This window comes from Triticum aestivum, chromosome 1D, assembly GCF_018294505.1.
Source record: "Triticum aestivum cultivar Chinese Spring chromosome 1D, IWGSC CS RefSeq v2.1, whole genome shotgun sequence".
Lineage (NCBI taxonomy): Eukaryota > Viridiplantae > Streptophyta > Magnoliopsida > Poales > Poaceae > Triticum > Triticum aestivum.
In genome coordinates, this window is record NC_057796.1 from 401,687,624 (window position 1) to 401,713,190 (window position 25,567).

Genomic DNA, 25,567 nt, shown 5'->3' on the forward strand with positions numbered 1-25,567 from the left:
GAGAAGATATGAGTATATCTACTTAATGAAACACAAGTCTGAAACGTTTGAAAAGTTCAAAGAATTTCAGAATGAAGTGGAGAATCATCGTAACAAGAAAATAAAGTTTCTACATCTGATCGCGGAGGCGAATATTTGAGTTACGAGTTTGGCCTTCATTTAAAACAATGTGGAATAGTTTCACAACTCATGCCACCTGGAACACCATAGCGTAATGGTGTGTCCGAACGTCGTAACCGTACTTTATTAGATATGGTGCGATCTATGATGTCTTTTAACAATTTACCACTATCATTTTGGGGTTATGCATTAGAGACATCTGCATTCACGTTAAATAGGGCACCGTCTAAATCCATTGAGACGACACCGTATGAACTGTGGTTTGGCAAGAAACCTGAGTTGTCGTTTCTTAAAGTTTGGGGTTGTGACACTTACGTCAAAAAGCTTCAACCTGATAAACTCGAACACAAATTGGAGAAGTGCATCTTTATAGGATACCCTAAGGAAACAATTGGGTACACCTTCTACCATAGATACGAAGGCAAGGTCTTTGTTGCCGAGAATGGAACCTTACTAGAGAAGGAGTTTCTCTCAAAAAAAGTGAGTGGGAGGAAATTAGAACTTGATGAGGTAATTGTACCTTCTCTCAATTTGGAAAGTAGCTCATCAGAGAAATCCGTTCCCGTGATCCCTACACCAACTAGAGAGGAAGCTAATGATGATGATCATAAAACTTCAGATCAAGTTACTACCAAACCTCATAGGTCAACCAGAGGATGTTCCGCACCAGAGTGGTACGGTAATCCTGTTCTGGAAGTCATGTTACTAGACCATGGCGAACCTGTGAACTATGAAGAAGCTATGATGAGCCCAGATTCCGACAGATGGCTTGAGGCCATGATATCTGAGATAGGATCCATATATGAGAACAGAGTGTGGACTTTGGTGGACTTGCCCGATGATCGGCAAGCCATAGAGAATAAATGGATCTTCAAGAAAAAGACTGACACTGATAGTAATGTTACTATATATAAAGCTTGACTCGTCGCAAAAGGTTTTCGACAAGGTCAAAGAGTTGACTACGATGAGACTTTCTCACCTGTAGCGATGCTTAAAGTCTGTCCGAATCATGTTAGCAATTGCCGCATTTTATGATTATGAAATCTGGCAAATGGACGTCAAAACTGCACTCCTTAATGGATTTCTTAAAGAAGAGTTGTATATGATGCAACCAGAAGGTTTTGTCAATCGTAAAGGTGCTAACAAAGTGTGCAAGATCCAGCAATCCTTCTAAGGACTGGTGCAAGCATCTCGGAGTTGGAATATACGCTTTGATGAGGTGATCAAAGCATATGGTTTTATACAGACTTATGGTGAAGCCTGTATTTACAAGAAAGCGAGTGGGAGCTCTGTAGCATTTCTGATATTATATGTGGATGCCATATTGTTGATTGGAAGTGATATAGAATTTCTGGATAGCATAAAAGGATACTTGAATAAGAATTTTTCAATAAAAAACCTCGGTGAAGCTGCTTACATATTAGGCATCAAGATCTATATATAGAGATAGATCAAGATGCTTGATAAGTTTTTTCAATGAGTACATATCTTGACAAGATTTTGAAGTAGTTCAAAATGAAACTGTCAAAGAAGGAGGTCTTGCCTGTGTTGCAAGGTGTGAAGTTGAGTAAGACTCAAAACCCGACCTCAGCAGAAAATAGAAAGAGAATGAAAGTCATTCCCTATGCGTCAACCATAGGTTATATAAAGTATGCTATGCTGTGTACCAGACCTATTGTATACCTTACCATGAGTTTGGCAAGGAGGTACGATAGTGATCTAGGAGTGGATCACTGGACAGCGTTCAAAGTTATCCTTAGTTACCTAAGAGGACTAAGGAAATATTTCTCGGTGATGGAGGTGCTACCTCTTGAGCATGCGTTGGTTTTCCCTTGAAGAGGAAAGGGTGATGCAGCAAAGTAGTGTAAGTATTTCCCTCAGTTTTGAGAACCAAGGTATCAATCCAGTAGGAGACTACACGCAAGTCGCCTAGTACCTGCACAAACAATCAAGAACCTTGCAACCAACACGATAAAGGGGTTGTCAATCCCTTCATGGCCACTTGCAAAAGTGAGATCTGATAAAGATAATAAGATAAATATTTTTGGTATTTTTGTTAAATAGATTGGAAAATAAAGATTGCAAAATCAATAAATAGTAAACGAGAATTATAGATCGGAAACGTATATGATGTAAAATAGACCCGGGGGCCATAGGTTTCACTAGTGGCTTCTCTCATGATAGCATATATTACGGTGGGTGAACAAATTACTGCCGAGCAATTGATAGAAAAGCGCATAGTTAGGAGAGTATCTACGCATGATCATGAATATAGGCATCACGTCCGTGTCAAGTAGACCAAAACGATTCTGCATCTACAGTATTACTCCACACATCGACCGCTATCCAGCATGCATCTAGAGTATTAAGTTCATAAGAACAGAGTAACACATTAGGCAAGATGACATGATGTAGAGGGATAAACTCAAGCAATATGATATAAACCCCATCTTTTTATCCTCGATGGCAACAATACAATACGTGCCTTGCTGCCCCTGCTGTCACTGGGAAAGGACACCGCAAGATTGAACCCAAAGCTAAGCACTTCTCCCATTGCAAGAAAGATCAATCTAGTAGGCCTAACTAAACCGATAATTCGAAGAGACTTGCACAGATATTAAATCATACGTATAAGAATTCAGAGAAGAACCAAATATTGTTCATATATAATCTTGATCATAGACCCACAATTCATCGGATCTCGGCAAACACACCGCAAAAAGTATTACATCAAATAGATCTCCAAGAACATCGAGGAGAACTTTGTATTGAGAACCAAAGAGAGAGAGAAGAAGCCATCTAGCTAATAACTATGGACCCGAAGGTCTGTGGTAAACTACTCACACATCATCGGAGAGGCTATGGTGTTGATGTAGAAGCCCTCCGTGATCGATTCCCCCTCCGACGGAGCGCCGGAAAAGGCCCCAAGATGGGATCTCACGAGTATAGAAGGTTGCGGTGGTGGAAAAGTGGTTTCGTGGCTCCCCTGGATGTTTTCAGGGTATAAGAGTGTATATAGGCGAAAGAAGTAGGTCGGTGGAGTTACGAGGGGCCCATGAGGGTGGGGGCGTGCCTACCACCCCAGGCGCGCCCTCCTGCCTCGTGGCCACTTCGTTGCATCTCTGACTTCCGCTCCAAGTGTCCTGGATTGCGTATGTTCCAAGAAAGATCCTCGCGAAGGTTTCGTTCCGTTTGGATTCCGTTTGATATTCCTTTTCTGCGAAACACTGAAATAGGGAAAAAAACAGCAACTGGCACTGGGCCTCCGGTTAATAGGGTAGTCCCAAAAATAATATAAAAGAGCATATTAAAGCCCATTAAACATCCAAAATAGATAATATAATAGTATGGAACGATAAAATATTATAGATACGTTGGAGATGTATCAGCATCCCCAAGCTTAATTCCTGCTCGTCCTCGAGTAGGTAAATGATAAAAATAGAATTTTTGATGTGGAATGCTACCTAACACAATTTTCAATGTAATTTTCTTTATTGTGGCATGAATGTTTAGATCTGAAAGATTCAAGACAAAAGTTTAATATTGACATAAAAATAATAATACTTCAATTATACTAACCAAGCAATTATGTCTTCTCAAAATAACATAGCCAAAGAAAGCTCATCCCTACAAAATCATATAGTTTGGTCATGCTTCATTTTCGTCACACAAAATGCTCTCATCATGCACAACCCCGATGACAAGCCAAGCAATTGTTTCATAGTTTAGTATTCTCAAACTTTTTCAACTTTCACGCAATATATGAGCGTGAGCCATGGACATAGCACTATAGGTGGAATAGAATATGATGATGGGGGTTGTGTGGAGAAGACAAAAAAGGAGAAAGTCTACATCGATGCGGCTAATCAACGGGCTATGGAGAGGCCCATCAATTGATGTCAATGTTAGGAGTAGGGATTGCCATGCAACGGATGCACTAGAGATATAAATGTATGAAAGCTCAACAAAAGAAACTAAGTGGGTGTGCATCCAACTCGCTTGCTCACGAAGACCTAGGGCATTTTGAGGAAGCCCATCATTGGAATATGCAAGCCAAGTTCTATAATGAAAATTTCCCACTAGTATATGAGAGTGACAACATAAGAGACTCTCTATCATGAAGATCATGGTGCTATTTTGAAGCACAAGTGTGAAAAAAGGATAGTAACATTGTCCCTTCTCTCTTTTTCTCTCTTTTTTTTGGTGGCCTTCTTTGGCCTCTTTTTTTATTTGAGCTTCTTTGGCCTCTTTTATTATTATTTTTTATTTTTCGTCCGGAGTCTCATCCCGACTTGTGGGGGAATCATAGTCTCCATTATCCTTTCCTCACATGGGACAATGCTCTAATAATGAAGATCATCACACTTTTATTTACTTACAACTCAAGAATTACAACTCGATACTTAGAACAAAATATGACTCTATGTGAATGCCTCCGGCAGTGTACCGGGATATGCAATGAATCAAGAGTGACATGTATGAAAAATTATGCATGGTGGACTTGCCACAAATACGATGTCAACTACATGATCATGCAAGGCAATATGACAATGATGAAGCATGTCATAATAAACGGAACGGTGGAAAGTTGCATGGCAATATATCTCGCAATGGCTATGGAAATGTCATAATAGGTAGGTATGGTGACTATTTTGAGGAATATATAAGGAGGCTTATGTATGATAGAGCGTATCATATCACGGGGTTTGGATGTACCGGTGAAGTTTGCACCAACTCTCGAGGTGAGAAAGGGCAATGCACGGTACCGAAGAGGCTAGCAATGATGGAAGGGTGAGAGTGTGTATAATCCATGGACTCAACATTAGTCATAAAGAACTCACATACTTATTGCAAAAATATACAATTCATCAAACCCAAAGCACTATGTGCATGCTCCTAGGGGAATAGATTGGTATAAAAAGACCATCGCTCGTCCCCGACCGCCACTCATAAGGAAAACAATCAAAGAACACCTCATGCTTCAAATTTGTCACACAACGGTTACCATACGTGCATGCTACGGGACTTGCAAACCTCAACACAAGTATTTCTCAAGTTCACAATTACTCAACTAGCACGACTCTAAAGTCACCATCTTTATATCTCAAAACAATTATCAAGTATCAAACTTCTCATAGTATTTAATGCACTCTATATGAAAGTTTTTATTATACCCATCTTGGATGCCTATCATATTAGGACTAATTTTATAGCCAAAGCAAATTACCATGCTGTTCTAAAAGACTATCAAAATAATATAAGTGAAGAATGAGAGATCAATAATTTCTATAAAATAAAACCACCACCGTGCTCTAAAAAGATATAAGTGAAGCAGTAGAGCCAAATTATCTAGCTCAAAAGATATAAGTGAAGCACATAGAGTATTCTAATAAATTCCGATTCATGTGTGTCTCTCCCAAAAGGTGTGTACAGAAATGATGATTGTGGTAAACTAAAAAGCAAATACTCAAATCATACAAGACGCTCCAAGCAAAAAACATATCATGTGGTGAATAAAAATATAGCCTCAAGTAAAGTTACCGATAGACGAAGACGAAAGATGGGATGCCTTCCGGGGCATCCCCAAGCTTAGGCTTTTGGTTGTCCTTGAATTTTACCTTGGGGTTCCTTGGGCATCCCCAAGATTAGGATCTTGCCACTCCTTATTCCAAAATCCATCAAATTTTTACTCAAAACCTGAAAACTTCACAACACAAAACATAAACAGAAAATCTCATGAGCTCCGTTAGTGTAAGAAAACAAACCACCACTTTAAGGTACTGTAATGAACTCATTATTTATTTATATTGGTGTTAAACTACAGTATTCCAACTTCTCTATGGTTCATACCCCCCGGTACTAGCCATAGATTCATCAAAATAAGCAAACAACAAACGAAAAACAGAATCTGTCAAAAAGAGAATAGTCTGTAGAAATATGTATCAAATAAATACTTCTGGAACTCCACAAATTCTGAAATAAATTGGTGGACGTGAGGAATTTGTCTATTAATCATCTGCAAAAAGAATCAACCTAAAATCACTCTCCAGTAAAAAATGGCATCTAATCTCGTGAGCGCTAAAGTTTCTCTTTTTTACAGCAAGATCGCAAAGACTTAACCCAAGTCTTCCCAAAGGTTCTACTTGGAACAAACACCAAATAAAACATAAAACCACATCTAAACAGAGGCTAGATGAATTATTTATTACTAAACAGGAACAAAAAGCAAGGAACAAAAATAAAATTGGGTTGCCTCCCAACAAGCGCTATCGTTTAACGCCCCTTGCTAGGCATACGGCAAGAATAGATCTAGGTATTACCATAATGATAAGGCAAATCGCGAAAACTCATCTCATACTCCATATGTTCAGCAGCAAGCTTTCTTTGCGGTAGGGAAAAGTAATCAAAAAGGCTAAATTTAATGGGACAAAAGTCCCCAAGATCAAGCTCGCGAGGTATTGGTTCCTCCTTTGGCCCCTCATATTGCACAACCAATTCATCATTATAAGCATTCTTTTGGCAAAAAGTCACGAGCCTTTGTTCAAGAGGAAATCCTAATTCATTATTCTGAATAGCAAAATTATCATTAAGTTCAGAGATTCTATCAACTAGAACATCGGTAGGAACCTTCTTTCTAAGGTTTTCTTTATAAGCAACATGATCTAAAGATCGTAAACGCATTATGTCTTGTTGATTAAAAAGGATAGCTTCTATGGGAGGACGGCCAGCATCCACCCTATAATGCGCAAAAATTTCATTGGCCTCTTTCATTATAAATCTGAACTCATGTGCTAAAAAGATAGTAGCTGCTCGCTTAACAGAAGAATGCTCAATATTGGAAAATTCTAGAAAAATCCTTTGTATGCAAGGATGCATATGAATAAACTATCTTTCAAGTTCAACTACGAGCAAAGATATATCATCCGCAAGACTACTAGTTCTATTAAGAATAGACCCACCCATGGTGGGCAGGGCACCGGCACAAGTAAAGAAATCTTGAATAACTCCTTTTCCAATAATATTACCACTACCAATCCGAAACTTTTTAGTGTGTAAAATAGTAGGTTTTTCATGAGGATTATCAAAAGCATCAAAGTTTCCCCCGCTTAACAGAAGAATGCTCAATATTGGAAAATTCTAGAAAAATCCTTTGTATGCAAGGATGCATATGAATAAATTGTCTTTCAAGTTCAACTACGAGCAAAGATATAGCATCCGCAAGACTACTAGTTCTATGAAGAATAGACCCACCCATAGTGAGCAGAGCACCGGCACAAGTAAAGAAATCTTGAATAACTCCTTTTCCAATAATATTACCACTACTAATCTGAAACTTTTTAGTGTGTAAAATAGTAGGTTCCTCATGAGGATTATCAAAAGCATCAAAGTTTCCCCCGTTGTTACTATTATCCTTTTCAACGATAACCTCCCCAGTTTCAGACATGATGGCAACAAACCGCACAAAGAGCGAACACACAAACGGAAGCAAAAAGAGGCGAATGGAAAAGAGCGAATAAAACAGCAAAGGTGATGTGGGGGAGAGGAAAACGAGAGGCAAATGGCAAATAATGTAATGCAAGGGATAAGAGTTTGTGATGGGTACTTGATATGTCTTGACATGAGCGTAGATCTCCCCGGCAACGGCGCCAGAAATTGGCAAGTTGACGGGAGATCAAATCTTGACTTGACTTGGCGTAAACCTCCCCGGCAACGGTGCCAGAAATCCTTCTTGCTTCCTCTTGAGCATGCGTTGGTTTTCCCTTGAAGAGGAAAGGGTGATGCAGCAAAGTAGCGTAAGTATTTCCCTCAGTTTTTGAGAACCAAGGTATCAATCCAGTAGGAGACTACACGCAAGTCGCCTAGTACCTGCACAAACAATCAAGAACCTTGCAACCAACGTGATAAAGGAGTTGTCAATCCCTTCACGGCCACTTGCAAAAGTGAGATCTGATAAAGATAATAAGATAAATATTTTTGGTATTTTTGTTGTATAGATTGGAAAATAAAGATTGCAAAATAAATAAATAGTAAACGAGAATTATAGATTGGAAACTTATATGATGTAAAGTAGACCCGGGGGCCATAGGTTTCACTAGTGGCTTCTCTCATGATAGCATATATTACGGTGGGTGAACAAATTACTGCCGAGCAATTGATAGAAAAGCGCATAGTTATGAGAGTATCTAGGCATGATCATGAATATAGGCATCACGTCCGTGTTAAGTAGACCGAAACGATTCTGCATCTACTACTATTACTCGACACATCGACCGCTATCCAGCATGCATCTAGAGTATTAAGTTCATAAGAACAGAGTAACGCATTAGGCAAGATGACATGATGTAGAGGGATAAACTCAAGCAATATGATATAAACCCCATCTTTTTATCCTCGATGGCAACAATACAATACGTGCCTTGCTGCCCCTACTGTCACTGGGAAAGGACACCGCAAGATTGAACCCAAAGCTAAGCACTTCTCCCATTGCAAGAAAGATCAATCTAGTAGGCCAAACTAAACCGATAATTCGAAGAGACTTGCAAAGATATTAAATCATACATATAAGAATTCAGAGAAGAACCAAATATTGTTCCTAGATAATCTTGATCATAAACCCACAATTCATCGGATCTCGGCAAACACACCGCAAAAAGTATTACATCAAATGGATCTCCAAGAACATCGAGGAGAACATTGTATTGAGAACCAAAGAGAGAGAGAAGAAGCCATCTAGCTAATAACTATGGACCCGAAGGTGTGTGGTAAACTACTCACACATCATCGGAGAGGCTATGGTGTTGATGTAGAAGCCCTCCGTGATCGATTCCCCCTCCGACGGAGCGCCGGAAAAGGCCCCAAGATGGGATCTCACGAGTATAGAAGGTTGCAGTGGTGGAAAAGTGGTTTCGTGGCTCCCCTCGATGTTTTCAGGGTATAAGTGTATATATAGGCGGAAGAAGTAGGTCGGTGGAGTTACGAGGGGCCCATGAGGGTGGGGGCGTGCCTACCCCCCAGGCGCGCCCTCCTGCCTCGTGGCCGCTTCGTTGCATCTCTGACTTCCACTCCAAGTGTCCTGGATTGCGTTTGTTCCAAGAAATATCCTCGCGATGGTTTCATTCCGTTTGGATTCCGTTTGATATTCCTTTTCTGCGAAACACTGAAATAGGCAAAAAAACAGCAACTGGCACCGGGCCTCCGGTTAATAGGTTAGTCCCAAAAATAATATAAAAGAGCATATTAAAGCCCATTAAACATCCAAAACAGATAATATAATAGCATGGAACGATAAAATATTATAGATACGTTGGAGACATATCAGGAGGTGATAAAGAGTTCGTCGTAAAGAGTTATGTCGATGCAAGCTTTTACACCGATCTAGATGACTCTGAGTCTCAATCTGGATACGTATTGAAAGTGGGAGCAATTAGCTAGAGTAGCTCCATGCAGAGCATTGTAGACATAGAAATTTGCAAAATACATACGGATCTGAATATGGCAGACCCGTTGACTAAACTTCTCTCACAAGCAAAACATGATCACACCTTAGTACTCTTTGGGTCTTAATCACATAGCGACGTGAACTAGATTATTGACTCTAGTAAATCCTTTGGGTGTTGGTCACATGGCGATGTGAACTATGGGTGTTAATCACATAAAGATGTGAACTATTGGTGTTAAATCACATGGCGATGTGAACTAGATTATTGACTGTAGTGCAAGTGGGAGACTGAAGGAAATATGCCCTAGAGGCAATAATAAAGTGGTTGTTTTATATTTCCTTATATCATGATAAATGTTTATTATTCATGCTATAATTGTATTAACCGGAAACTTGATACATGTGTGAATACATAGATAAAACACCGTGTCCCTAGTAAGCCTCTACTAGACTAGCTCGTTAATCACAGATGGTTAAGTTTCCTAACCATAGACATGTATTTTCATTTGATGAACGGGATCACATCATTAGGAGAATGATGTGATGGACAAGACCCGTCTGTTAGCTTATCATATTGATCGTTCAATTTTATTGCTATTGCTTTCTTCATGTCATATACATATTTCTTTGACTATGAGATTATGCAACTCCCGGATACCGGAGGAATACTTGTGTGCTATCAAACGTCACAACATAACTGGGTGATTATAAAGATGCTCTACAGGTATCTCTGAAGGTGTTTGGTGGGTTGGCATAGATCGAGATTAGGATTTGTCACTCCGAGTATCACAGAGGTATTTGTGGGCCCTCTCGGTAATACACATCATAAGAAGCCTTGCAAGCAAAGTGACTAATGACATAGTTGCAGGATGATGTATTACGGAACGAGTAAAGAGACTTGCCGGTAACAAGATTGAACTAGGTATGAAGATACCGACGATCGAATCTCAGGCAAGTAACATACCGATGACAAAGGGAATAACGTATGTTGTCATTACGGTTCGACCGATAAAGATCTTCATAGAATATGTAGGAGCCTATATGAGCATCCAGGTTACGCTATTGGTTATTTACCGGAGAGGTGTCTCGGTCATGTCTACATAGTACTCGAACCCGTAGGGTCCGCACGCTTAATGTTCGATGACGATTTTGTATTATATGAGTTATGTGATTTGGTGACCGAACGTTGTTCGGAGTCCCTGATAAGATCATGGACATGAAGAGGAGTCTCAAAATGGTTAAGAGGTACAGATTGATATATAGGACGATGATATTCGGACACCGGAAGTGTTCCGGATGGTATCGGGTACATATCGGATCACCGGAAGGGGTTCCGGGCACCCCCGGTGAAGATATGGGCCTTATGGGTCAAGAGAGGGATAGACCAGCCCACAAGTGGCTGGTGCGCCCCCATATAGGCCAAAATAGGAGGAGAAGGAAAGAGTGGAAGGGAGAAAGAAAGGGGAGGATTTGGCCTCCCCCTTCCTTCCCTCATCCCTCTCTCTTTCCTTTCCCCTCCGGTTAATAAGGAAGGGGGCCGAATTGGGGAGGAACCCCAAGTAGGATTCGGCCTACTTGGGGCGACCCCCTTGGCTGCTCCCTCTCTCTCCCACCTATATATATGAAGGGGGGAGGCGCCTCCCTCCACAGATTACACCCTCGGTCATATTCCCGCAATGCTTAGGCGAAGCCCTGTGCGGATCACTTCACCATCACCGTCACCACACCGTCGTGCTGACGGAACTCATCTACTTCCTTGACACTCTACTGGATCAAGAGTTCGAGGGACGTCATCAAGCTGAACGTGTGCAGAAGTCGGAGGTGTTGTACGTTCGGTACTTGATCGGTCTAAACGAGAAGAAGTTTGATTACATCAACCGCGTTGTCAAACGCTTCCGCTTTTGGTCTACGAGGGTACGTAGACACACTCTCCCCTCTCATTGCTATGCATCTCCTAGATAGATCTTGCGTGAGTGTAGGAAAGTTTTTGTAATTGCATGCTACATTTCCATCAGCCACGCCCATGCACGCGCCCTAGGAACCCGTCGTCCAGCACGGCGTTCAGCTCCGCTGTGTCTTCGCGGTCCACCACCGTCGTCTTGACCACCCACTCGAATGGACAGCCGCTCGCCTCTAGACCGGCGCCGATCTCGTGGATCAGCTCTAGCATGGCCGCGTTGCGGTTGCTGAAGGCCATGTACCCACATACACAACCAAGCGCACCGGCTGCTCGTCGAGCCAGGCGGTAGGTGAAGAGGCACCGCCATGTATCGCCTCTTCTATGCTCGTCGACTTTTGCGGGCCGACTACAAACACTGGAGGGAACCCGGAATGACCTTGCTGTCACGCAGGGCCGTGAGTGCCTCCGGCTCTAAGGCGTCGAACGTGCTGAGGAAAACGCCATCTGCCTCGACGATCTCGTGGCCGCTGGCGATGAACTGCTTGGTGAAGAGGTTGTCCGGGTCGCGCAGTGATACGTCTCCAACGTATCTATAATTTTTTATTGTTCCACGCTGTTATATTATCATTCTTGGATGTTTTACAATCATTTTATATCATATTTTGGTAGTAACCTATTGACATAGTGCCCAGTGCCAGTTGCTGTTTTCTGCATGTTTTTTACATCATAGGAAATCAATACTAAACGGAGTCCAAACGCAGCGAACCTTTTTGTGGATTTTTTTGGACCCGAAGACATCCAGTGGGCCAAAGAGGTACTGAAGCGGGAGCCCGAGGTGAGCACAAGACACCAGGGCGCGCCTGGAGGCCTAGGCGCGCCCTGGTCGGTTGTGCCCACCTCGGTGGCCTCCGGAACCGCCTCTTTGCTCTATAAATACCCCAATATTCCAGAAACCCTAGGGGAATCGACAAAAATCAATTCCAGCTGCCGCAAGTTCCAGAACAACCAGATCCAATCTAGACACCATCACGGAGGGGTTCATTATGCCCATTGGTGCCTCTCCGATGATGTGTGAGTAATCTTTTGTAGACCTGCGGGTCCGTAGTTAGTAGATAGATGGCTTCCTTTCTCTCTTTTGATTCTCAATACAATGGTCTCTTGGAGATCCATATGATGTAACTCTTTTTGCGGTGTGTTTGTTGGGATCCGATGAACTTTGAGTTTATGATCAGATCTATCTTTTTATCCATGGAAGTTATTTGAGTCTTCTTTGATCCCTTATATGCATGATTGCTTATAGCCTCGTATTTCTTCTCCAATATTTGGTTTTTTGGCCAACTTGATCTATTTCTCTTGCAATGGTAAGAGATGCTATGTGATGGGTTCGATCTGACGGTGCTTGATCCCAGTGACAGAAGGGGAACCGACACGTATGTATCGTTGCCATTAAGGATAACAAGATGGGGTGTATTTCTACATAAATAGATCTTGTCTACACAATTTCATCGTTCTTATTGCATTACTCCGTTTCTCCATGAACTTAATACACTAGATGCATGCTGGATAGCGATCAATGTGTGGAGTAATAGTAGTAGATGCAGGCAGGAGTCAGTTTACTAATCTCGGACGTGATGCATATATAATGATCATTGCCTGGATATCGTCATGATTATTTGAAGTTCTATCAATTGCCCAACAGTAATCCGTTTACCCACCGTTTGCTATTTTTCTCGAGAGAAGCCACAAGTGAAATCTACTGCCCTCGGGTCTCTTCTTTATTATATTTGTCTTTGCGATCTATTTTTCCTTGCTTTTATTTTTTGATCTATTAAACCAAAAATACAAAAATACCTTTCTGCACTTTATTTTATTTGGCGATCTATCTATCAATTTATTACAACTTTCTCTCATCCATTTGCCAATTTTTGGCGCCGTTGCTCGAAAGGGATTGACAACCCCTTTAATACTTCGGGTTGCGAGTATTTGTTATTTGTGTGCAGGTGTCGTTTACGTACTGTTGCGTGGTTCTCCTACTGGTTCGATAACCTTAGTCTCATCACTGAGGGAAATACCTACCGTTGTTGTGCTGCATCATCCCTTCCTCTTTGGGAAAATACCGACGTAGTTCAAGCTGACATCAAAAGGAATTTCTTGCGCCGTTGCCGGGGAGACATCATCAACATCTACCAGGTTCCTAATCACAAATCTTATCTCCTTGCAATTTACATTATGTGCCATTTGCCTCTCGTTTTCCTCCCCCCACTTCACAAAAATTTGCCATTTTATTCGCCCTCTTTTTCATTTGCCATTTTCTCGTCAGATCTCATGTTTGCTTGTGTTGCCATGTGTCTTCTATTTGCTTGCATCTTTGCTAGATAAAAATCAATTAATATCGATCCACATCCACTTGCTAATCTTTTGAAGAGATCCAATTATGATGAACCCATTGCTAGTGAATTGAGTTCACTAGATCATCTTTATGAAGTTTTGCTTGAGATTCATGAATCTGAAAATTGTGATGAAGTGTTAAAAGAAGGAATTTGTAAAGTGATTCATGATAGTTCCTTAGATGAATAGCATGATTGCAATGATGTTATTATAAATTCTATTAATGTCAGTTGTGATACTAATATGCAAAACCCCAAGCTTGGGGATGCTAATATTGCCATGTCTGCTACTTATTGCAATGATCATGATTGGGGTGATAATGATTCTTATGATCTTAAAATTTTATTTAAACCTCATGATGAATTTGCTTGCGATAATATTCAAAGTGGGTTTGGAAGAGAGTCAACTTTAGTTAAAAATAATCCCACATATTTGGAGAGTCTTCAATCTTATGATTTTTTTATGAAAGTGGGCTTGGAGAGTTCATGACTTTATTTGATGATAATCCCACTATTTTGGAAGAGTGTAACTGTTGCATGCATGTGGATCATGTAGAGAATATGTTATGTGATAGCTATATTGTTGAATTTGAATATGATCCCACATATATTATTATGAGAGAGGGAAATATGGTTGTAGAGATTTTCATGCTACTAAATTACCTCTCTTCATGTTGAGATTGTCTGTTTTTATTCTTCTTCCTTGCATATGCTAGTCTTTGCTTGTTTTGATAACTAGATGAAACCGCGCGCGTTGCTGCGGGATGTTTGGTTAATAATGTTTAAGAGATTGCATTAAGTGCAAATGAGATTATTTTGACAATATTGAGCAGGTTGCTATCTTGTGCAATCCAAACTAAAGTATAGCTATTGAACCATCAACAAATTCAGTTGTTTACGAAGCTTAAAATAATAGTTGAGTCTATAATGATCAAACAGAAGGAGTCTCTTGTTGTGCAATTCCCCCCCTGAAATATATGTGAACCAAATCCATACATAAAATCACTGGCTCTAAAATGTTTCTTGCTTATCTGGTTTTGGCTCAATAGTACAACATCTTAATCAAGAATGAACGTGGCAAATCAGTTTCTTTCTGCTTGGACTCAGATAAGCCAAATATCTTGATAACATGAATACCAAAAGAGAAAATTACAACCCTTTAGTGGAATTAGCATGGAAACATAAGTTGAGAAGGACAAACATAATATGCAGGTTGTAAAACAAATACAACATGAAGTGACTACTACCTACAAATCTTTGCATGTGGTGACTTAAGACACCATCAAAGTAAAAACAATGTCATCTTAGTAGCTCAATGATACCTACATACAAATCCTACTATCTGCACTGGAGATTGCAAAAAAACTGCAAGCATCATTATCAGAAGAAAGTGAACTAAGATACTAATACTCTATGGCCATGCAGGTGCAGCTAACATTCTTGAAGACATAACATCTATTAAGAAGAATTTTATGGAAACGCAAGAGATGAGAAACATGCTTAACAAAAGTATATATCATAATTCTTGCAATAAAAAAATCCATTAAGAGGGCTTCAGAGTTCAGAATAGCATACCTCTCAAAGTTATTTAAACATGGTTAGAATTTCAAAAACCAGCCATGTAAAGGAAAATCCTTACACTATTATATCTCACAATATAAACATCAGAATGTTTAACCATCCACGGGAGGCGAATATAGATGCATCTTCTGGATATACATGATAATCCGATTTATTAAGTATAGGAATGTTCATATGTGACATGAATCACCCTTCATGGATGTCTACAAAAAAAGATGGAAGAAATGATGGTAAAATAGCTAAGGCCATAGGGTTCATATGCTAATTTGGTCTAATGAGAAGAAGAAAACTGAACCCATGCCCTTGAACGTCACCTTGGTTCCCTTCTTCCACTCGGGCTTCACCTGAATAGTCTGCATCACCTCCTTCCTGGCGATCAGCCTGTCAGTCAGGAACCAAATCATGTAGGTGATGGTCAGTGATCAGTACCCAAACACAATGTGAGGTTGACAATGGGATCAGGTGGTACGAACAATGTCACTGTCTCCTGTACCAGCTAGGCCAGCACCCTCACATGAAGACAACATACATGAATTGCACACCACTTAATGCCGTGAAGGACCACACCACGCATTTCGGCAGGTGATAATCTCCAAAGTGGAGGCAATCAACCAAATGGATGAATTACTACATTGAAAAGTATGCTATTGACGTAAAAAAAAGAGTATGCTACGTACCTCTTATTACCTGCCCAAGAATCTCCTTTTTGATTAAATGCTGACGTTGTCCAAAATCCTATGGTTAAATTTTTCAACAAAACGCCTTCAGCATAAAAAAATCTGGGATCTCTCTCACCTTATTGAACTCTAGATGATCATGATTCAACGCCTGAAATTTTGGATCAAATCTTCCAATGATGCAGCAGAAACAAAATATCATTTTCCCTCACCTTTTCGGCAGAGCTCGGTTGAAAAAAGGGGTCATGCATCGTTGCGGTAGTAGCAGGGGTCAGATGTCGTCGTGCCAGGCCGTGCGCCGCCACTGCCGTCAGCAGCCATGCCGCAGGACGGGCATCGTCGGGAGAAGTGAAGGGCCAAGGGCCGCCAGGCCATGTGCCGCGCACCGCGAGCGGCCATGGATGTTGGCCATCTGAACATCGGACATGGACGGAGGCGTAGGGGCCGATTGCCATAGATCATACCGTGTAGACATCGTCGCTACGCCGAGATCTGGTAATTCGCCGCTGCTGCCGTTGGCAGCCGTGTGGCAGGTGGATTCGTTGGAGGGCACCATGTTGTTGCTGTCGGGCTACGCTTGGTGTGGAGAATCACTGGGAAAGGGGAGGGGAGGAGACGCTGATGCATTGGACCTTTGGGTGGTCCGTGGGGAAGGTGGGGAATATAGTGGATGTGTACGGGAGGTGGAAACGGAACGGTGCTAAAGATGTCAATAATTGCTTCGTAAGAGATGCGAAGGGATGGAGTAATGGGTATCTGTTGGGCTGCTTCTTATCGGTTGACGGAAGAAACCTTCTAGAGAGTCGAATCACATGAATAAACATGATTTTTTAAATGTTGATGTGGTAACCTGCATGATCAAAATAATTAAGAGCAACTGATGATGTGGCAAGCTGAGGTGGATAGGCTGCATGTCAAGAGAAATAGGTTAGTGGGGATGAACTATTTAGGTATTATAGATTTGTTTGCTTATAAAATTCCTATGCATAGGAAGTATGTTAGACTTAAATGTGTTTTCACATGCTACATGATGCTCTCTTTGTGTTCCAATTACTATCTTTCATGTGAGCATCATTGAAATCTTATGCCTAGCTAGGGGCATAAAACGATAGCGCTTGTTGGGAGGCAACCCAATGAATAAAATTTATTTTTGTCTCTTTCTATTCTTGAGTGTTTGCACAATTATGCTACTTTTATGATTGTGTTTTTTGTGTTTTAATTAATGTTTGTGCCAAGCAAAGCCTTTAGGATCTTGTTGGGTGATAATTGATTTGATCTTGCTGAAAAACAGAAACTTTTGTGCTCACGAAAATAAGTTTCATTTTTAACAGAAGAGCGATAAAATACTAATTAGTTTTGGACATACAGAAGTATTCGAAATATCCAGATTGCTTCAGACTGTTCTGTTTTTGATAGATTCTGTTTTCTTTGCGTTGTGTGCTTGTTTTGATGATCCTATGGTCTCCTTTGAAGAGTTTTTGCCATAGAAAAGTTGGAATACAGTAGATATAATGTAAGAATAAAATATGAATGGGTTTGACACAGTACTTATAGTAGTGATTTGTTTTCTTATACTAAGGGATCTCACGAAGGTTTTGTTGAGTTTTGTGTGATTGAAGTTTTCAAGTTTTGGGTGATATTATGATGGATGAAGGAATAAGGAGTAAGAAGAGCCCAAGCTTGGGGATTCCCATGGCATCCCAAGCTATTATCCAAAGAGAAGCAAGCAACTAAGCTTGGGGATGCCCGAGTGGCATCCCCTCTTTCTTCTAACGACCATCGGTATTTTACTCGGAACTATATTTTTATTCGTCACATATTATGAGTTTTGCTTGGAGAGTCTTGTATGATATGAGTCTTTGCTTGTTTGCTTTTTTTAAGTCTTGAATCCTTGCTGGACACACCTATTTGAGAAAGCCAAAATTATGCCATGACTTGTTAGAATTGCTCTCTATGCTTCACTTAAATTTTTATGAGCTATGGAATTTCTCTAGTGCTTCACTTATATCTTTTTGAGCATGGTGTGCTTTAGTATTTTTGAAGAAATGTTCTCATGCTTCACTTAGATTTATTTGAGAGTTAGTAATTTTTTTTAAGAAATTCTCTCTTGCTTCACTTAAATTAATTTGAGAGAAAGAAATATTATGCTCATGACCTTCACTTATATTTGTTTGAGCTTATAAAAAACCAACATATGAAACTAGTCTCAAAGTCATAGATATCCAAGAAGGATATAATGAAAACTTTCATGTAGATCATTGGACAAAATAAACTTGATTCCTTGTAATAGTTTTGAGATATGATGATGTGATATGTAATTCATGTTGATGAGTAATTATGCTTTAGTAAGAATGTTGGTGTTAAGGTTTGTGATTCCCTATGCAAGCACGGAAGTCAATAGTTATGCAATGAAATTACATCCTACTTGTGGTGCATTATTCGGTGTTATTTATGCTTAATGCTCGCTTATGAGATTTTTCATTTCTTGGTTGGTCGCTTCTCAATATTTTGCTAGCCTTCATTTTGCACTAAGTATGATCACTACTTGTCCATCCAAAATCCTTTAAACCAGTTTTGCCACAAGAGTCCACCATACCTACCTATATGCGGTATTTCTGTGCCATTCTAAGCAAATTTGTATGTGCCATCTCTAATTTTAAAAATAAATTTCTCTTTTGTGTGCTCGTACCGCTCATGAAATGGTAGGGGTGGCTAATATATTTCCATTCTAGATATGTTATTCTCATGATGAGTGTTTATCTTGTCATTGCACGAGAGTAAGGCAAAGGTATTAGGGACGCCCAGTCCTAAAATGAAAAATGAATTTCCTTTATGTTGTCAAATAATAAATTCCTTGGAAAGTGTTGGTATGGAAGGAACCCGTGGATACGACTAGCCATGGAAAGTGAAAGTATGGTTGAAAAAGGAATAAACTTCAATTTCTGTTTGGGAACTGCCTATGATATATCTAGCATGCAAAGTATTGGGAACTACTCATCATTCTCGTTGACAGGAAAAGCATGCCTCCCAAAATGTTTTTATCTCTATCTTTTTCGCTTTGAGCTCTGGCACCTCTACAAATCCCTACTTCCCTCTGCGAAGGGCCTTTCTTTTACTTTATGCAATTTTTACTTTTTATTTGAGTCTCCATCTTCTCTTATAAAGCACCAACTAAGGGGCACTATGATCATACTTGAGCATTGGGTGTAGCTAATATGCGAGTGTGTTTCATGAATGGATCAATGACTGAGCATAATGGGCTAGGGATAATTTATTTTAGCATTGATATTTTGAAAGACATGGTTGCTTGTTGATATGCTTGAGTATTTAAGTCTCATAGCAAAGCTAGACTATTGCTTTGAACCATATAAAAGTCCAAATGTCCATGCTACAAGGAAAAGAATATGTGATGAACATGTTAGGCAGCATTCCACATCAAAAATTCTGTTTTTATCATTTACATACTCGAGGACGAGCAGGAATAAAGCTTGGGGATGCTGATACGTCTCCAACGTATCTATAATTTTTGATTGTTCCATGCTGTTATATTATCATTCTTGGATGTTTTACAATCATTTTATAGTCATTTTATATCATTTTTTGGTACTAACCTATTGACATAGTGCCTAGTGCCAATTGTTGTTTTCTGCATGTTTTTTACATCGCAGGAAATCAATACTACATAGAGTCCAAACGCAGCGAAACTTTTTGTTGATTTTTTGGACCAGAAGACATCTAGTGGGCCAAAGAAGTACCGAAGAGGGAGCCCGGGGTGAGCTCAAGACACCAGGGCACGCCCCACCTCGTTGGCCTCCCGAAACGCCTCTTTACTCTATAAATACCCCAATATTCCTGAAACCCTAGGGGAGTCGACGAAAATCAATTCCAGCTGCCACAAGTTCCAGAACCACCAGATCCAATCTAGACACCATCATGGAGGGGTTCATCATGCCCATTGGTGCCTCTCCGGTGATGCGTGAGTAGACTTTTGTAGACCTAAGGGTCCGTAGTTAGTAGCTAGGTGGCTTCATGTCTCTCTTTTGATTCTCAATACAATGGTCTCTTGGAGATCCATATGATGTAACTCTTTTTGCGGTGTGTTTGTTGGGATCCGATGAAGTTTGAGTTTATGATTAGATCTATCTTTTTATCCATGAAAGTTATTTGAGTCTTCTTTGATGTCTTATATGCATGATTGCTTATAGCCTCGTGTTTCTTCTCCGATATTTGAGTTTTGTTTGGCCAACTTGATCTATTTATCTTGCAATGGGATGAGGTGCTTTGTGATGGGTTCGATGTTACGGTGCTTGATCCCAGTGACAGAAGGGGAACCGACATGTATGTATCGTTGCCATTAAGGATAACAAGATCTTGTCTACATCACGTCATTGTTCTTATTGCATTACTCCATTTCTCCATGAACCTAATACACTATATGCATGCTGGATAGCGGTCGATGTGTGGAGTAATAGTAGTAGATGCAGGCAGGAGTCGGTCTACTAATCTTCGACGTGATTCCTATATAATGATCATTGCCTGGATATCGTCATGATTATTTGAAGTTCTATCAATCGCCCAACAGTAATTCGTTTACCCACTGTTTGCTATTTTTCTCGAGAGAAGCCATTAGTGAAATATACGGCCCACGGGTCTCTTCTTTATTATATATGCCTTTGCGATCTATTTTTATTTCCTTTTATTTTCAGATCCGTTAAACCAAAAATACAAAAATACCTTGCTGCACTTTATTTTATCTGGCGATCTATCTATCAATTTATTACAACTTTCTCACGTCCACTTGCCAATTTCTGGCGCCTTTACGCCAAAGGGATTGACAACCCCTTTAATACGTCGGGTTGTGAGTATTTGTTACTTGTGTGCAGGTGCCGTTCACGTAGTGTTGCGTGGTTCTCCTACTAGTTCGATAACCTTGGTCTCATCACTGTGGGAAATACCTACCACTGTTGTGCTGCATCATCCTTCCTCTTTGGGGAAATACCGGCGTAGTTCAAGCAGGCATCACGCAGCACCTACAGCTGGTAATCCACCGGGAGGTGTTCAATGCCGGGGACGTCGACGTCCCCGGTGAGGTGATCTGTGTCGGCGCCGTCAACGTAGGTGGGCAACTAGGCCAGGAAGGACATCATGGTCGCGCATGAGATGAAGAGGATGTGGCACAGGAGCTGCAGCTCGTTCTTGGCTACGGGGATGACCTAGGAAGCCATGTTTACGTCGATGACGATGGCCGATGCTTACGACGCGGCACCACAGATGAGCGGGCCAAGGAGGTGGGCGGAGCGGCGCAGGGAATCCCACCGCAGGAGGAAGGGGACCATGCCGGCAAGGGTGGCGGCATCGAGCGGAAGTAGATTGAAGTCGATGCGTCAGATGGTGGGGAACGCCGTGAAGTGGTCGGCCTCGTCCTCGGAGACCGTCGGGAGCACTGTCACGACGGAGATGTCGACTACGCCTTGGCTCACGAGGGCGGCGATGAAGCGGGAGAAAGGGTGGATGTGGCCCATGTCGGCGCTTGGGATGAAGACCAGGTGTGGTTGTGCGCCTAGCCTGGTCACTGGAGCTTGGCGTTGCCGCGAGAGCCATTGAGAGCATCTCCAACAGGCGCGCTAGATTAGTCGCGAGTTGTATAAAACGACTATATTGCGCGTGTGGGACTGAAATTGGTGCTTCAGTAGCCGTGCTAAAATCGCTCGCACGGTAAACTTGGTTCAGCGCGCAAGAGGAGCCCTACACCAAACTCGGTTGCCTACTCCAAGCCAAAAAGACCAAATGAAGAAAAACTAGCAAACGAAAAGAAGAAGAAGAAGAAGAAGAAGAAGAAGAAGAAGAAGAAGAAGGAAGGAGATGAGGAGATAAAGAACGCCATGGAGTCTATTGTGCCGGCAAGAAAGGAAGCAATCGAGGAGAGTAGGGTGGCAAGGAGCCAAGAGTCGGCGCCTGTCGGTGTCAAAACCGGCAGATCTCGGGTAGGGGGGGCCCAAGCTATGAGTCCAAGGATCAATTGTAACAAGGGACAATGGGGATACGGTGTTTACCCAGGTTCGGGCCCTCTTAAAGCAGGTAAAACCCTATGTCCTGCTTGATTGTATTCGATGAGTATAGGGGGTTACAATAGTTGATCTACCTCGAGATCATAATGGCCAAACCCTAGTCGTCTAGCCTATGTTATTCTGATAGCCTCAATGGACTAAACCCTCCGGTTTATATACACACCGGAGGGGCCTAGGGTTATACAAAGTCGTTTCACAGAGGAAAGGAGTATTACACCTGCACACCAAACTTGCCGTCCTACGCACATAGGAGTTCTACCCGGACACAATAGGTGGTCTTCTGCTTCGTCTTCATGACCCATCAGTCCGGCCCATATCGAATAGACCGGACACCAGAGGATCCCCCTAATGCAGGACTCCTTCAGTAGCTGTCGGGGGAAACGAAACCTACGGGATCACGAAGAATCCCTTTTCCTACGGTTGGCGGGCGCGGTGTCGGTGTCAAAACCGGCGGATCTCGGGTAGGGGGTCCCGAACTATGCGTCTAGGATCGATGGTAACTGGAGATGGGGGACACAATCTTTACCCAGGTTCAGGCCCTCTCGATGGAGGTAATACCCTACTTCCTGCTTGATTGGTCTTGATGATATGAGTATTACAAGAGTTGATCTACCACGAGATCGTAGAGGCTAAACCTTAGAAGCTAGCCTATGATTATGATTGTTGTATATATCTATCGACTAGCCTGGCCTTGGTTTATATAATGCTCCAGAGGCCTAGGATAACAAGAGTCCTAGCCGAATACGCCGGTGGGGAGGAGTCCTTGTCTTGATCACCAAGTCTTGTGGAATCCTCTTTGTATGCGGCAGCTGCCCGAACTGGCCCATGAGTATACGGCCATGGGGGTCCTCGGCCCAATCTAACAGATCGGGAGATGACGTGGTGAGTACCCCCTAGTCCAGGACACCGTCAGTAGCCCCCTGAACCAGTCTTCAAGTTAGGGACGCTCCTCGATTCTTCCGAACTGTTCTTCATCTTCGGTCGTCAGTCTTGAAAACTGGTTCAACAAATTTTCCCATCATCTATCTTGAGGATTGCCGAGCTAAATCTGACGAGTTTATACGTCGGGTATCCGAGGAGCCCTTTATGTCTTCGGCCTTTTATCAATGCCTTGTTATTTTTATGCCACGCCTCGGGTTTAATGTTGTTCCCGTGCGGCGGTGTCCTCTTGCATCCGAGCCCCAACGCCGGACTGCATTCGAGGTATCCTTTGCAGCCAAGAACCAACGCCGGACTGTGTCCAAGCTCCAACGCCGGACTGTATCCGAGCTCCAATGCTGGACCATATCCGAGGTGTCATAGATCACCTTGGTTCAAAAAAGTTGAAGGAGTTTAGCCGAGATTAATGCCGGAAATGCCCTCTACGGAGCCAGCCATTCAAATCCGAGCTTTATGCCGGACTACCTCCAAGGTTGTGCACCACCTCGGGCTTGGGCTGTTTGTTTACGGATTTTATTTCCGATGCGCGTAAATTTATTAGCTGTCAACATGTATAATTAGTATCCCTCAAGGTGTGTGTCGGTCTAAAACCCGAGATGCACCTGAAGGAAAACATGAAACCGCTGATCCTGGAAGCCCCTGAGACTCTGGTCGGGTGGCAACTCCTAGCTCGGTAGCACACGTCGGAATAGAAACGCAGTGTAATACATTAGAGATAATAGTGATCGGCGAACGGGCCCCTGAGAGAGGATCGTGAGAAGTCGCCATGATATATTAGCTTGATGCCAGATAGGTCCAGATGGTACTTATTCTTGTCCGAAGACGCGCTTTCCCATAGTTCGATCAGGCCGAACACCGAGCCCTTTGAATTTTCTACATTGAATAGGCAATGCAGTAGCCCCCGAGACACTGGTCGGGTGGCAACACCAGATCAGGGGATTGATGTGCCCCTTTAATATTTGTAAATAATGAGTGCAAAGCCCAGTAGCCCCCGAGCCTTAATGTGGGCACGGGTGGCCGAATTAAGGATTGATATCTAGAGTAAAATCGAGAAATGGCCTGGGCGGTGGCTCAGGCACCGGCGGTTTTCATGGCCCGGGCGGCGGCTCAAATTCTAATCCTCAGAACGGTCAAGGGGGCTTTAATCAGCAGTCTGGCCAGGGTCATCAACAGCAGCAGGGAGGTTATCAGACCAATCCAAAGCAGCTTAGCGGTGGACAGTATCATGTGTTTACCACCAGTCTGTGTAAGCGAGATCAGAAGCTTCATAAGAGGGCTGTGAATGCTGTTGAGCCGGCGGTTCCACGTTACTTGCGGCGGTCTGAGCAGCCTATAGTGTGGAGTACGGAGGATCACCCTCCCCGGGTGGATAATCCGGGTCACTTGGCCTTGGTGGTGGCTCCTCAGGTGGGAGGATATAAGTTCACTAAGGTGCTCATGGATGGAGGCAGCAGCATCAACATCCTCTATTATGAGACGTTCCGTCGTATGGGGTTGATTGATAAGAACCTCGGCCAGTCAAACACTATTTTCCATGGGGTGGTACCTGGTAAGTCGGCTTATCCAGTCGGCAAGATCGAGTTGGAAGTGGCCTTTGGAGATGAGCACAACTACAGGGTGGAAAAATTGACCTTTGAGGTGGTCAAGATAAGAAGTCCGTACCATGCCATATTCGGGCGGCCGGCTTACGCCAAGTTCATGGCACGGCTGTGTTACGTGTATTTACAGCTCAAGATGCCAGGTCATAATGGGACCATTACGGTTCACGGCAGCCAGAAGGTGGCCCTGGTGTGTGAGGAAGGCGATGCAGCTTATGCAGAATCTGTTTGCGCAATAGAGCAGTTGAAGTTTTACAAAGACAACGTTGACCCAACAGATATGACCTCTCTGAAAAAGCCGACTACGGGGCATGAGCCGGCAATGAAATTTAAGTCGGCTGATGAGACTAAACTTGTTGATTTCGTTCCAGGAGATTCATCTCAGCAGTTTAGCATCAGTGCCAATCTGGATCCAAAATAGGAAAGCGCGCTCATCGAGTTCATCCATGAGAATAGGGACATTTTTGCATGGAAGCCATCTGACATGCCAGGTGTACCTAGAGAACTCGCTGAGCACACTCTCAATGTTGATCTGAAATTTAAGCCGGTCAGGCAGTTCCTTCGGCGGTTTAATGAAGAGAGGCGGAAAGCTATTGGTGAAGAGGTGGCCCGGCTCTTGGCGGCCGGGTTTATCGTTGAAGTCTTTCACCCAGAATGGTTAGCTAACCCTGTGCTCGTGCTCAAGAAGAACGGCACCTGGCGGATGTGTGTGGACCACACGGACTTGAACAAGGCGTGTCCCTAAGTTTCTTGATGTTACGGCGGGTTGTGAGCGCCTGAGTTTCTTGGATGCTTATTCTGGATATCATCAGATTAAAATGGCAGTCAAGGACCAGGAGAAGACGGCGTTCATCACTC